The sequence below is a fragment of the Taudactylus pleione genome, unplaced genomic scaffold (assembly GCF_031769625.1).
Source record: "Taudactylus pleione unplaced genomic scaffold, aTauple2 ptg000064l, whole genome shotgun sequence".
Classification (NCBI taxonomy): Eukaryota; Metazoa; Chordata; class Amphibia; order Anura; family Myobatrachidae; genus Taudactylus; species Taudactylus pleione.
In genome coordinates this window covers 15,457,437-15,469,450 of record NW_028284466.1, presented here as the reverse complement: position 1 = coordinate 15,469,450, position 12,014 = coordinate 15,457,437, and the positions used below count along the sequence as shown (strand labels likewise).

The window sequence follows — 12,014 nt, the reverse complement described above, 5'->3', positions numbered from 1 at the left end:
GCATATCACCAGCTAGCCTCCCCCCATCAGCAATAGGGAGAAGCGTTCCGCTTATGCGGAGGTTCGCCGCCGCCTGCGTTCCTTTGGTTCACGCCGACAGATCGGCCAGCTGGAGCGCAGGTGGTCCGACCTTCAACGGCGGACGCCCCGCTTGCTGGCATGTTTTCGCCAGTGTATAGCTGAAAGTAAGTTATGTTTTGTTTTGTTTTCATGTTTTTATTTGCGGCCCTATCTGCGTGTGCATGTTTTCTTGCTTGGCCTGTTTCTTTTTTTCACACATATCTGCGTGTGCATGTTATCTTGTTTGGCCTGCTTCATTTTTAAAAACATATCTGCGTGTGCATGTTTTCTTGCTTGGCCTGTTTCTTTTTTTCACACACATTTGTTATCCATCATTTAGGGGCCGAGAGAAGACTACGGCGTCATCGCATACGAAGACGTCGCCATCGTCCCCTCTCCCCAACTCCAAGCCAAACCTCCTCTCCCCAAACTTCCCAAAATTCCCCCTCCACCCCAGCCTGCCCAGACCCTGACACCCCTCCCTCTTGGAGAATTCCCATCCCTCCATATTCCCCCTCCCCTCAACCCACCCCTCTCTTGACCACCCCATCACCACTGTCCGAAATTACCCCACTGACATCCAAAGTCATTTGTCCCACCTCCGAGGAGGACGATGGTGTGGTTCCTGGTCCAGGCGTCATTATCAATGGTATGTTTCCCTTTTAACCAATTTTTTTTTTTTAATGTGTTGATGTAATCCTTTGTCTGTGCCTTTTCCATTTTTTAGGATTTTAAAAGGTTGGTTATATATATCTTTGTCTAAAAATTTCTCAGATGTTTTCCCCATACACATATCACACATGTCCAAACACTCATACTTGTATTTCTTGTTTACGGTAGCAAGAATGGTTTTTTTGGTGTGGTTTTTTTTTTTTTTTGGGGGGGGGGTTTGAAAAATTAATTTGTTTGTTTTTTGGTTTTTTTTTTAAATTGTCACTTTTTGCTAAGTCGATTTTGCTTTTGAAGTTTTTTAGAATCATAAATTAAGGATTCATTTTAGTAAGCACCACAATTTTATAACCCACAGAGGACCAGAGGCGGTTGGCGGAGCTAGCCGAGTGTGTACAGATGTTGAGGGGGCATGTTATCGGCCTGCTGGTGGTCCTGGATAAAATGACGGGGATCCTGCACCACTAATTTGTTTTTGTTTTTTTTGTTTGCTTCATATTTTAAACCAATAAACATTTAAATTTTCAATACAGTCTCATTCCTTGTCTGTAAATCTTAGATTGTTTAAACTTACATAAGTAGACTATTGCAGCAAGTATTTGAAAGTAATGTAACTAAGATTGTGTAAAGCTGATTTTTTTAAGCTGGCACATGAAACACCTAACACTAACAATAGGTTTGGAGAGTTACCAGCATTTGTGTTTTTAAATTTTTGTTGTGTTCGGTAAATATTAATTTAAACATGCTTAGGCCTAGATTATAAAACATACTGATTCTACATAATATCTTTTGGTGTTGGTTTTAACCCACAAAGCATAGTAAAATACTGAGCAATTTTACACATTACAGGATTAGCCATTAAGCAACTTTTCCTTGGGTGAACCAGGTTACACTTGCTTGTAATGTCGAAAAAAATTATGTTTTTAAAATAAGCGAAAATTTATTAAACATAAATAATAAACACAAAGTGTTGGGTCACAATCAATACACACAGTGAAAACAATCTCAAAAATCCAGCCTACACCATAATAAAAAAGGAAAAAAACAATCAAGAACTGGTTGACGAATTAGCATGCCAACATGATTCCACAAATGTGGCGTTGCAAAATTGGGTCCAGAAGATATATCCAATGTGGCCACATGAAGTCATTTTTTGGGAGCAGGAAGTAGTCATCATTTCATTCCAAAATATTATGAAATAAAACACAAGGGAAAAAAAAACGATTAATTTGTTTAAAAAATAATTACCTTTCTACATTGTGTCAAATAACTTATTTGGTGTCAATAATTAACTAAAGAATCTGGTCACCACATCATCGCGTATGGCCCCCCCACATACTGACCTCAGACCAACCTCGGGGGGGCCATCCTCAGGTGAGGCATCCTCTGGCTGCATTGGGACACCACTCCTTATGGCGATGTTGTGAAATATCCCACACAGGACCACAATTTTCGAAACCATATCCGGAAAATATATGAGATTGCCACCAGAGCGGTGGAGGCATCTGAATCGGCCTTTTAAAAGGCAAATACAGCACTCCACCACTTGCCTGGTGGCTGTAAGTGTGGAATTAAAATCACTTTGTGGGCCTGGTGTGGGAGCCAAATAAGGAGTGAGCAGCCAGGGCGTGCAAGGGTAGCCACTGTCTCCTGTGAAAAAGAAGTGACAACATCAGGATCACTGTGTATCAAGCTTTGCATTGGTATCTACTAAAGGTCTCCACTTTCCCAGAAGCCACGCATCACCAGCTTGTAGGTTGTTTAATTTTTGCCAAATCCCTGATTGACGGATGACGAATGAGTCATGTGCACTCCCGGGTAATTTTGCATTCAGGGACAGGATCTGGAGGGAGGCATCACATACCACCATTACATTCAGGGAGTGATAGTGTTTTCGGTTCTGAAAAATTGCCTCCAGCCGTGCTGGAGGCTGAAGTGGTATGTGAGTACCATCCACAACCCCTATGATGTGTGGGAAGCCAGCAATTTCATAAAAATTGGCCTTGGCCACACTAAGGGAACCCATATCCAAAGGCATTTTAATAAAATGATGGAGGTGCTTGAAAAGGGACTCCATCACTGCCCTCAGGATCCTTGAAAAGGAGGATTGGGAGATTCCCGCAACTATTCCCACCGTGGTTTGAAAGGATCCTGAGGCACAGAAATGTAACACCGCCATAAATTGCGTAAGTGGTGGTATTGCTGTAGGACTGTCAATTTGCCGCTCAAGATCACTCTCTATTAATGAGAGATTGTCTATGATGATTTGGGGTGGAAGACGGTAGCGCCTTAACACCTCATCATCGGGCATTCCAAAAAGGGTGACACATGTTCGATGTATCTGGGGCCTTGCACGCCTACGATGCCTACGCCTGGGACGAGATTGAGGTTGGTCGGCTTCCGGCAGCATGGCCACAATAATACGACCAACATCAACCTGAAATGGTAAGAATTGGAGTTAAGGTATGTTGCCCCCAAAAAAGTCAAAAAATTACTTATCTTTATGATACAATCCAAAGATGCTTACATGCCGGGGTATTGTCATGATTTCAAAAACCTACATTTCAAAAGACCATAAAAAGTTAAGATTTTGGGGTGTCCATTTTATAAGCTTGATTTTTGAAAAGGCCCAAAAATAAAAGGGGTAAACACACATTTCGAAAAATAGGAAACCGACATTGAGATGACTTCCACAATTTGGCACCAAAAAAACAACCCAGATTGTGAACGCTAAATAGTTTGCATTTTTGCAAGTGGAATCAAGCCTACAAAAGTGCGCTAAATAGTTTGCATTTTTACTAGGGGAATCAAGCCTACAAAAGTGCGCTAAATAGTTAGCATTTTTCACATCCCCAAAAACCCGGAAGAAAACCGTAATGACCCCAAAAGATGCGAAAAACAAGACATGAACATTTAACAAACAAGTTAAAATCAAAACTTACCAATACACGATAAAGAAGTCACAGAACAAAAGGTCGTTGGGGCACAGCCAAAAAACACCTACAAACAAAATTAAACAATAAAAATTATTTTTGGGCCAAAACCAAACTAAAAGGAGAGCCATATTTTACAAATGGATGCCGGGAAAAAACGTACACAAAAAAAACACCACAACTAAAAGAACCACACCAAAAAATGCGAACGGAAAGTTAAACACAAAAAAAACGCCTCTAACACAATCCAAAAAACCTCCAAACACAACTCCCGCCAACAAACCACTCTGACCAACGTAACCACCAACAAACAATACCTGCCACCTCGACTCGAGTCGCCAAAAGCCATAAATAGTGTTTCTTTTCCCGCTCAAATTAAGGACGGATCATAGGAATGCACAATCAATGATGCGGCCGAATAATAAGGAAGCATGTATAGATACGTCACGGAAAAAAACAAACGGTCTGGTGTTGTACAAGTTTTGGCATGAAAAATGGCTACAGACCAGCCAAACAATGGGCAAGAGGTGGCCGGTAAGTATTTCTCACATTTCTAATCAAGGCTTAGTTTGAACCAGAATATAGTGAAAGATTGACATCTAAATTCAAACTAATTTAATGTAAATAGGTGTTGAGGATGACATGGAAGAGGCTGCTGGGCCCAGTATTCCGGTCAAAGCTTGCAAAAAGAAAAGGCAGCCACAATTCACAAGAAAGGAGATGGAGGTTTTGGTTTAGAAGTGTGTGGACATCCTGCCACAGGCAGACAGGAATATGGGTGTATGACAGAAGTGGAGAATGTGGGAGGAGATAGCCAGTGCTGTCAATAGGGTGGGTGATTATGTCCGTCTAGCTCGGCTTGGCTCTGCAGGGGAGGAACCAGTACATCCGGCTGAGGACCCTGCAGAAGCCAGTCCTGGGCAATCCCCCTTGCAGGCAGTGGCACTCCTCACAGAACTCAATTTTAAATCGGATTACCTTACGGAGATTCTGCAGAGGATGGACGCAGTCTGCTACGGGTGGCTGAGGCCCTGGAGCAAAATGCTGCGGCCAACGTGACCATTGGTCAGGCCCTGGCTGAAAATACCAGGGCCAACATCAGAATCGCCAATGCCCTGGAGCAGCTCGTTCACCAGCACATGGTGGCGCAGACCTCCCTTCCTGCCGGAACATCTGGATCCTCCACCTCTGGCACAACAACAGCCATTCCTCCAAATGTGCTTAGCCCTGTGCCTAGTCCAGAGGCCACAACATCTTCCTCTGGACAGGCCAGCCAGAGGACATCCCGGACCCGGTCTGGCGCCCACCCTACACCAGCCAAATGGGGAAAGAAACGATGACAGCACTGGCTACTTTTCCCACACTCCTTCTGTGCTTGCCCCATATTCCTTTAGGGCCAAAACTTCCCTCTACTTTCTTGTGAATTGTTTTTAATTTGTTGGTTTTTTTGGCCCAAAATTGGCTTTTTTTTAAATACAAATGTAAAAATTTTAGTGGGTAACAATGACCTCAAACTTTTAAGGCAAAACGCACATGATTTGTTAAAAAATGTGTTGAGTAAATAAAAAAAAATTTTTTCTCAACTGTATTGTGACATTATTTGAAAAAATGATTTAGAGTCAATCCTGTACCACAAGGCAAAAACTAAATCTTAGCTTTAAAAAAAAGCCTTTAAAAAAAAGGGTTAAAAATTTTTTTTTCTTTAAGGAACACTTTGTAAAAAAAAAAAAACAAAATCTCCAGGCCAATGCAAAAGGTTACAGTACACACAAACATGATGACAATATTGTTACAGTATCACAAAGCAAAATTGGAAAAAACATACCTTCAAAAATACGCTAATTGATTGTGTAATCCTGAAATTAGCAGCTGAGATTTTCAGCTGCGTACGGTTTTGTGCTAACCCAAAAAAAAAAAAAAAAAAAAACACATTACGAGCTGGTTTTCAATCCAAAGTTGATTGTTTTTCTGAGAAGCCGTGATAAATCGATGAAACATCGAGGAGGCCCGGACCAGAGGGCAAGGCCTTCGCTATTGTGGTCGAGTAATCCACACCCCAAGCTGTGTGAGCAGTTTGAACGGAAAGAGGATCAGCCAGAGACGTATGACTTGGTACGAACACATTTGATGTTCGCATGAGCTAATTTATGTACGCCCAAAAAACGCCTCGCCACGCCTGCGTTTTCCCATCTCCACCCCCGTCAACGCCCCAAAAGGGCCTGTTCTGTCAATCAAGTTTGACATGTCACTTCCTGTTCGCAATTTGCTGAACGAGTGAAAAAAAGCATGCAAACTGCCGTACGCACATGCGCAGTGTAACACCGACGCATGGGCGGTTTCTCAACATCAGAACGCAACGAGCGTACTGCTGCTAATGAGCGGCTCTGAATGAGGGCCCTAGTCATTTATGGCATGAATTTTGGGGTGTTTAGCCCCTTGAACTGCTCTGGCTGGAACTCTTTGGGGCATCACCACTTAACACTTATTTTTACCACTTTATATCACACTATGTTTGTTTTTTGTTTATGTTACATTTTCACACAATTTTTTTTTCATTTTTTCTAACACTAAGCCACTCTCACTTACCTAACACTCCACACTTTTCTGCTATTTTTTAAAATTTTGTGTGGTGCACTTGGCTGGGGTGGTTTGGGGGTGCCCCACGCCCCAGACATGAGCCCACATAGTGTTAGGGACTTACCCGATGAGGTTACCTTGACGATGGTGGGTAAGCTCATAACTTTGGCCAAATGTATGCCAAAAACCTTGCATATTATGCACAATTATTAATGGTTGTGGGGTGCATCTGGTTTTTCTTTTTTCTATGTTGTAATATTAAGTCTCAGTTAGATAGCAAATCCCATTAGAAAGAGCTAGGGTGTGCAGTCCAGACCCCCTTTCCCCAAGACATGCTTTCTTGTTTATTATATTGATATTTTTGCTGTTTGCTGTGCAATCTGCTACCCATCTGATCTTGGGTCATGTGACCAGGTGAAAAGATGGTTGAGGATACTAGAGTGGGTGCTGCTAACAGATGTATGTATGAGAATTGTATCCAATGCATTTCTGCCCTCATAGGGCCTTCCTCTGGGAGATAATATGCTCAGTCATTGTAGGCAGAGCGGGGAGGGGTTAAAGCACTTTCTTGGTCTCACCTCTCCTGTGATTGGATTGTTCATTCCTGATTGTAATAGGATGCAGACTCAGCCTGTCATTCAGTTGACATTTCTCATACAGACATCTGTTAGCAGCACTCCCTCAAGCATCAACAACCATCTATTCACCTGGTCATGTACCAAGGATCAGACGGGAAGCAGATCACACAGCAATCACAAGGACTTCAAGGAAGCATCAGAGACTGCCACATGGGACAGAGTAGAGTGGGCATCCACAGGAGGTGTGAGGATGGCATGATTAGCAGAGAAGATCAGGTGAGTTCCCCGAGTGTGGAGTGAGTGCCCGGCTTATGGTCTAATGACCTAAGCTGTAGCTGCTCCCTCCCCAGGCAGCTGCTCATCCCCATTTTAAGGTCAAGCGGTGCATGGCTTATCACAAGCACACCACCGCTTTGACCCATTCTGCGGAGAGCACAGTTCGGGGCTTACTATCAGTCACCCTTACACTCATCCCCTATCTGCCCTGAAGATTACCTGGGCAACGTTAATAACAAAGTAACATAAGCACAAAGAACTTTCAAAATTGGACACAGCATTTATTAACCCCTAAGGAACCAAGGGACGCCATGGTCTCTGGTTTTTATTTCATACCACCACACAAAGACATAATTGGTTACTGACTTTTTGTGATACAAGAGTAACCAATTAGCTTTTCAATCCTTTTTTTTCACTGTTATATTTTATATACCAAAGTGAATGTATCAAGCTGCTAACATTATTGTTTTAGAGCACTTATACCATTACATTGTTTATTTTGATCCTTATATCTCTAATTCTATTATATGTTAATCACATTATAATATTAGTAAAGACTCTGGGCCTGATTCAGAGCCACTCGTAAGCGGCTGCTCGCTCACTCTGAGCGATGTTCGCACAACTGCGCATGCGTATGGTTTGCAATGCGCATGCGCAAACCAGTCATTGCAGTCAGAAATCGTGCACTCGTAAAACAACAAGGGGCTGCTAATTTGATTGACAGAATGTACCGTTTGTGGGTGGTAACAGGGGAAGGTGCTTGAAAACGGGGGAGTGGAGATCCGAACGCAGGCGTGCCTAATGGTCAAAACTGCGTTTAATGGGAGTGCATAATTAGTAAAGGAGCATCATCGACCACATCACTTGGTTGTCTTTTAGCCTGAACTGCTCGCAGTGATAGCAGGAAGTAAATCCTACCACAAGCACTGCGAGCAGTTCAGATGCCTTTCGGTTTTCACAATTAATCTAATAAATAATGGAGATGACGTGTGATGCAAACGGCAAAGGGGCGCCTCTACAAAATAGTGAGCGCATTTTTCGGATGTTCGCTCAGACATAGAGGCATCAACACACCACAAAGAGCGAGCGCTCAATTTAAATATCCGGCTCCTTTTTAAGAACGAGCGTCAACAAATAGCGTCCGGGTCTGAATCAGGCTCTCTATCTTGACATACATTTGTTTTTGTGTTTTAAATAAATACAATACAGGACATTCAGAATTCTAAGGAGGGTGTACATATAGATTGCTTCTTAAACCAACAATTACCTTTTATCAAGTTCTGTTGGAACACAGACATACAGTACATATTCACTCAAAGAGCAGTGCACTGTAACATTGTTTAGCATGACCTCTATAAAGGCATTGAGATTTAACTTTATATGCTCACAGAATCTTTGGTGATTTCCAATTTTCTTACAATCGATATGATACAGTAGGCTATATTATTATTATTATTATTATTATTATTATTATTATTATTATTATTATTATTGTATTATTATGAATTTTTATTATTATTATTATTATTATTATTATTACTATAATTATTATTATGTGAAGAAAAATCGAAATAAGAGTCATTTTAAACTGCAGTCGCGTCTTTATTGGTTCTTTTAGCAAAGTTGACCTTTTCCTGTGTAGATTAGGTGAATATCACGCGAGAATCATTCCAGTTTAATGCACACATGAAAAGTGACAAGATGTCAAGAAGTGCTAACAGGAACATTTTGTGACTTCCTCTAGCTTTTCCTGTTTCTTCACAAAATAATTCCTCATGTCACATTCTGTCATATAGCTTAAGAAAAAAAATGCCTATGTTATTACCTAGTGGCATTTAGAGACATCTATTGTTAATATCTAAAACCTACATATTTTCTATAAAATTATATCTCAGTTGTATATGATGATATATCAAGAGTCTACAAAAGTGACAATTTCACGGTATTGTTTGTGACATAACAAAGACCATTTTCAGCACAATTAAACCAAATGCCTGACAGAGCTTCTGATCACTTGAATATGGATAAAGAGCTCAGTATGACAACATAAACCTGAACAGGTTCCCTGCATGAAGCTCAAACAGTAAATCAGTGGACCAAGGGTAATTTTTTTATCACAAAAGACAAGTCTTGCCATTCTTTTTGTTTCAGGAGCATTCTCATCTCAAGTGGAGGTCTGTTTATGTATTGTCTATCTTCCAAATATAATGTTCCCCAGGAAGGACAGATCATGTCCGTGTGCTCACTCACTATATGAACAATATGTGCATGTAAAACTATTATAAAGCACAAATGAAGCAACAAACAAAGTACTTCAGGTAGTAATATATATATATATATATATATATATATATATATATTTATTTATTTTTTTAATAATAAATTTTCAATGGCTGAACAGCTCAGAAATAGGATGACTGAAGTAATTTTATGAACTTCGGGTTACTTTATATTTCAGTGTTTTGTGGAGGTTGCATTGTCTTTTTTAATTTAATTTTAAATCAATGAATGTAAAAACCAAAAGGACAAATAAAACTATATTAAATGAATATGCCCTGCTAATAGTGATCTATATCTATAAATATTTTTAAAAACAACTTTGTTTTAACTTTTAACAAGTTCTAAATTATTAAATCAACTTAATAAAAATAGAACTTAAATTACAAACTGTTCTAGTTTCAAAACTATAGGCATAAAACTAAATGGATAATCTATTTTTATAATAGTTACTTCTACTACTACTTCTATTATTATTATTATTATTATTATTATTATTATTATTGTGATAGGGTATAGTCAACCTCAAGTGCTGTGTTCACTTCCAAAGGAACCCGATGTACCGATGGTTGCATACACTTCCTGGAGATGACATGCACTAGTGGGCATCTAAAGACACTCTGGTGGGCATCTGCATACACACCGCCATCGCACGCCAAGACATATTGGGCATGATTATGCTTTGCCGTGCGATCGCCTGCCTTGCCGTCACTTAGATGAATTTGCCTACACTGAGAGCGAGCGTACGCATCTAGCGAATGTGTCTGAATCAGGCCCACAGAGTTATGAGACAGTGGGCCTGATTCAGACCTGGTCACTATATGCGGATGCTCCCTCCCAGTGTATGCAAATGTGGCTAAGTGATGTCAAGGCAGGCGATCGCATGACAAGGCATAAGCACACCCACTATGTCTTGGCATGTGATCGCTCTGTGTATGCAGATGCCCACCAACCTGTCTTTCACCGCCAACTAGCACACGTCATCTCCAGGAAGTGTATGCAACCATCGGTACATCGGGTTCCATTGGAAGTGATCACATCGCTTGAGGATGACTATACCCTACCACAAGCACTGCAAGAACTTCAGTGTATAATTCAACCAGGTGACATGTATTATGACGCTGGCTGTTAATTATGGATGCCTCTGAAATGGCTTTAAGATGCTCAGGCATGCCTGCGTTTGCACCTCCACTCCCCCGTTTCCAGTGGCCTACCCCTATTACCACCCACAAACGGATTGACCTGCCACTCATTCAGCTGGTCTGTCTCTGCTAGGTGAGCGGTTGCTTTCCAATCACTCAGACTAGTTTGCCCATGTGCACTGCGATGCATACCATCACTCGTTCCGAGCGTTCACTTGCTAGTAAATAGGTCTGAATCAGGCCCAGTATACAGTAGAGATGAGCAGTTTGGATTCTGTGGAACATCAGGGATCCAAGTCCACACGAACGCTGTTTGTGTGTTCCCCGCCTGACTCAGGGAGAGAATTGCAAGAGAATCCGACATCAGGGCTCCACTAGTGTAGGGCAGAATGCAGTGATAGCAGTCTGCCCTACACAGAAACAAACACACAGCCACCAGTGGCAGCTGTGTGTTTGTTATAGCAGCCAATGAGAGTCAGACAGACTCTCATTGGCTGCTGCATTCCTGGAGGGAGCTGGCTGGAGCTCATTCATGAGCTCCACTTTCCGTCTCCCCCAACTGCGGGTGATGGGAAAGACGTTATGATGTTTCTCCCATGGTGCAGAGAGGAGCAGATGGCTGCAGTCACAGTGGGAGTGGGGATTCAGGTAAGGTTTTTTGCTTTTTTTTGTGTGTAAGGTTGCACTATTGGGGGCACTACTAATGGGGGGTATACTACTAGGCGTACTACTACTTGGGGCATACTACTAGGGATTCTACTACTGGGGGCATACTACTAGGGACTCTACTACTGGGGGCATACTACTGAGGGTACTGCACATAGAGGGGCACTAATACTGAGGGAATTGTGTAAGGGACACCACTGTTGGGGGCATTGTTTAAGGGACACTACAGCCATACCCATGTTTAAGCGCCCAATCTCATCTGATCTTGGAAGCTAAGCATTTGGGGCCTGGCCAGTACTCAGATGGGTTACCGCTGGGGAAGACCAGGTGCAGTAGATGCACATTGGACATGTATGTTTATCCCCTAACAGTGTTCGGACCTGCTACATATATCATGTCCCAAGAATATGAGGATCCATGTACCATCGATAGCAAAGGAAAGGCGAATTTACCTTTGAAAGACTAATTATAACTTGAACAATAGAAATACTTATATTCAAACAATATAAATGATTAAGAACATACACTACTGGATTTTCTTCTTGGTCTTTGGATTATTGTTTATGAACATATTTTCTAACGTCTCCTCTGAAAACTCCCTATTTTTTGGATCTCCCCTCCGTTTTGATATGTATTCATTGATAACTATCTCCTGGTTGAATATTCCCTATTAGGCGATATAGTATTTATTTATTATAATAATAATAGTATTTTATCAGCTCATTGAAAGGTTTGATATTGAGAGTTATATCAAAAGGTTATGCTTTTAGACCACTTCATCAGTATTTATTTATTAGCATTCACTGAAGATCTTTTACCCATAGAAATACTAATAA

At 41.2% G+C, this 12,014-nt stretch overlaps 1 pseudogene; it reads left to right on the top strand.

Annotated features, from left to right (window-relative positions):
• The first annotated feature begins 11,399 nt into the window (after nt 1-11,399).
• LOC148534794 (5S ribosomal RNA) lies at nt 11,400-11,517 on the top strand (annotated as a pseudogene).
• Nucleotides 11,518-12,014: the final 497 nt, after the last annotated feature.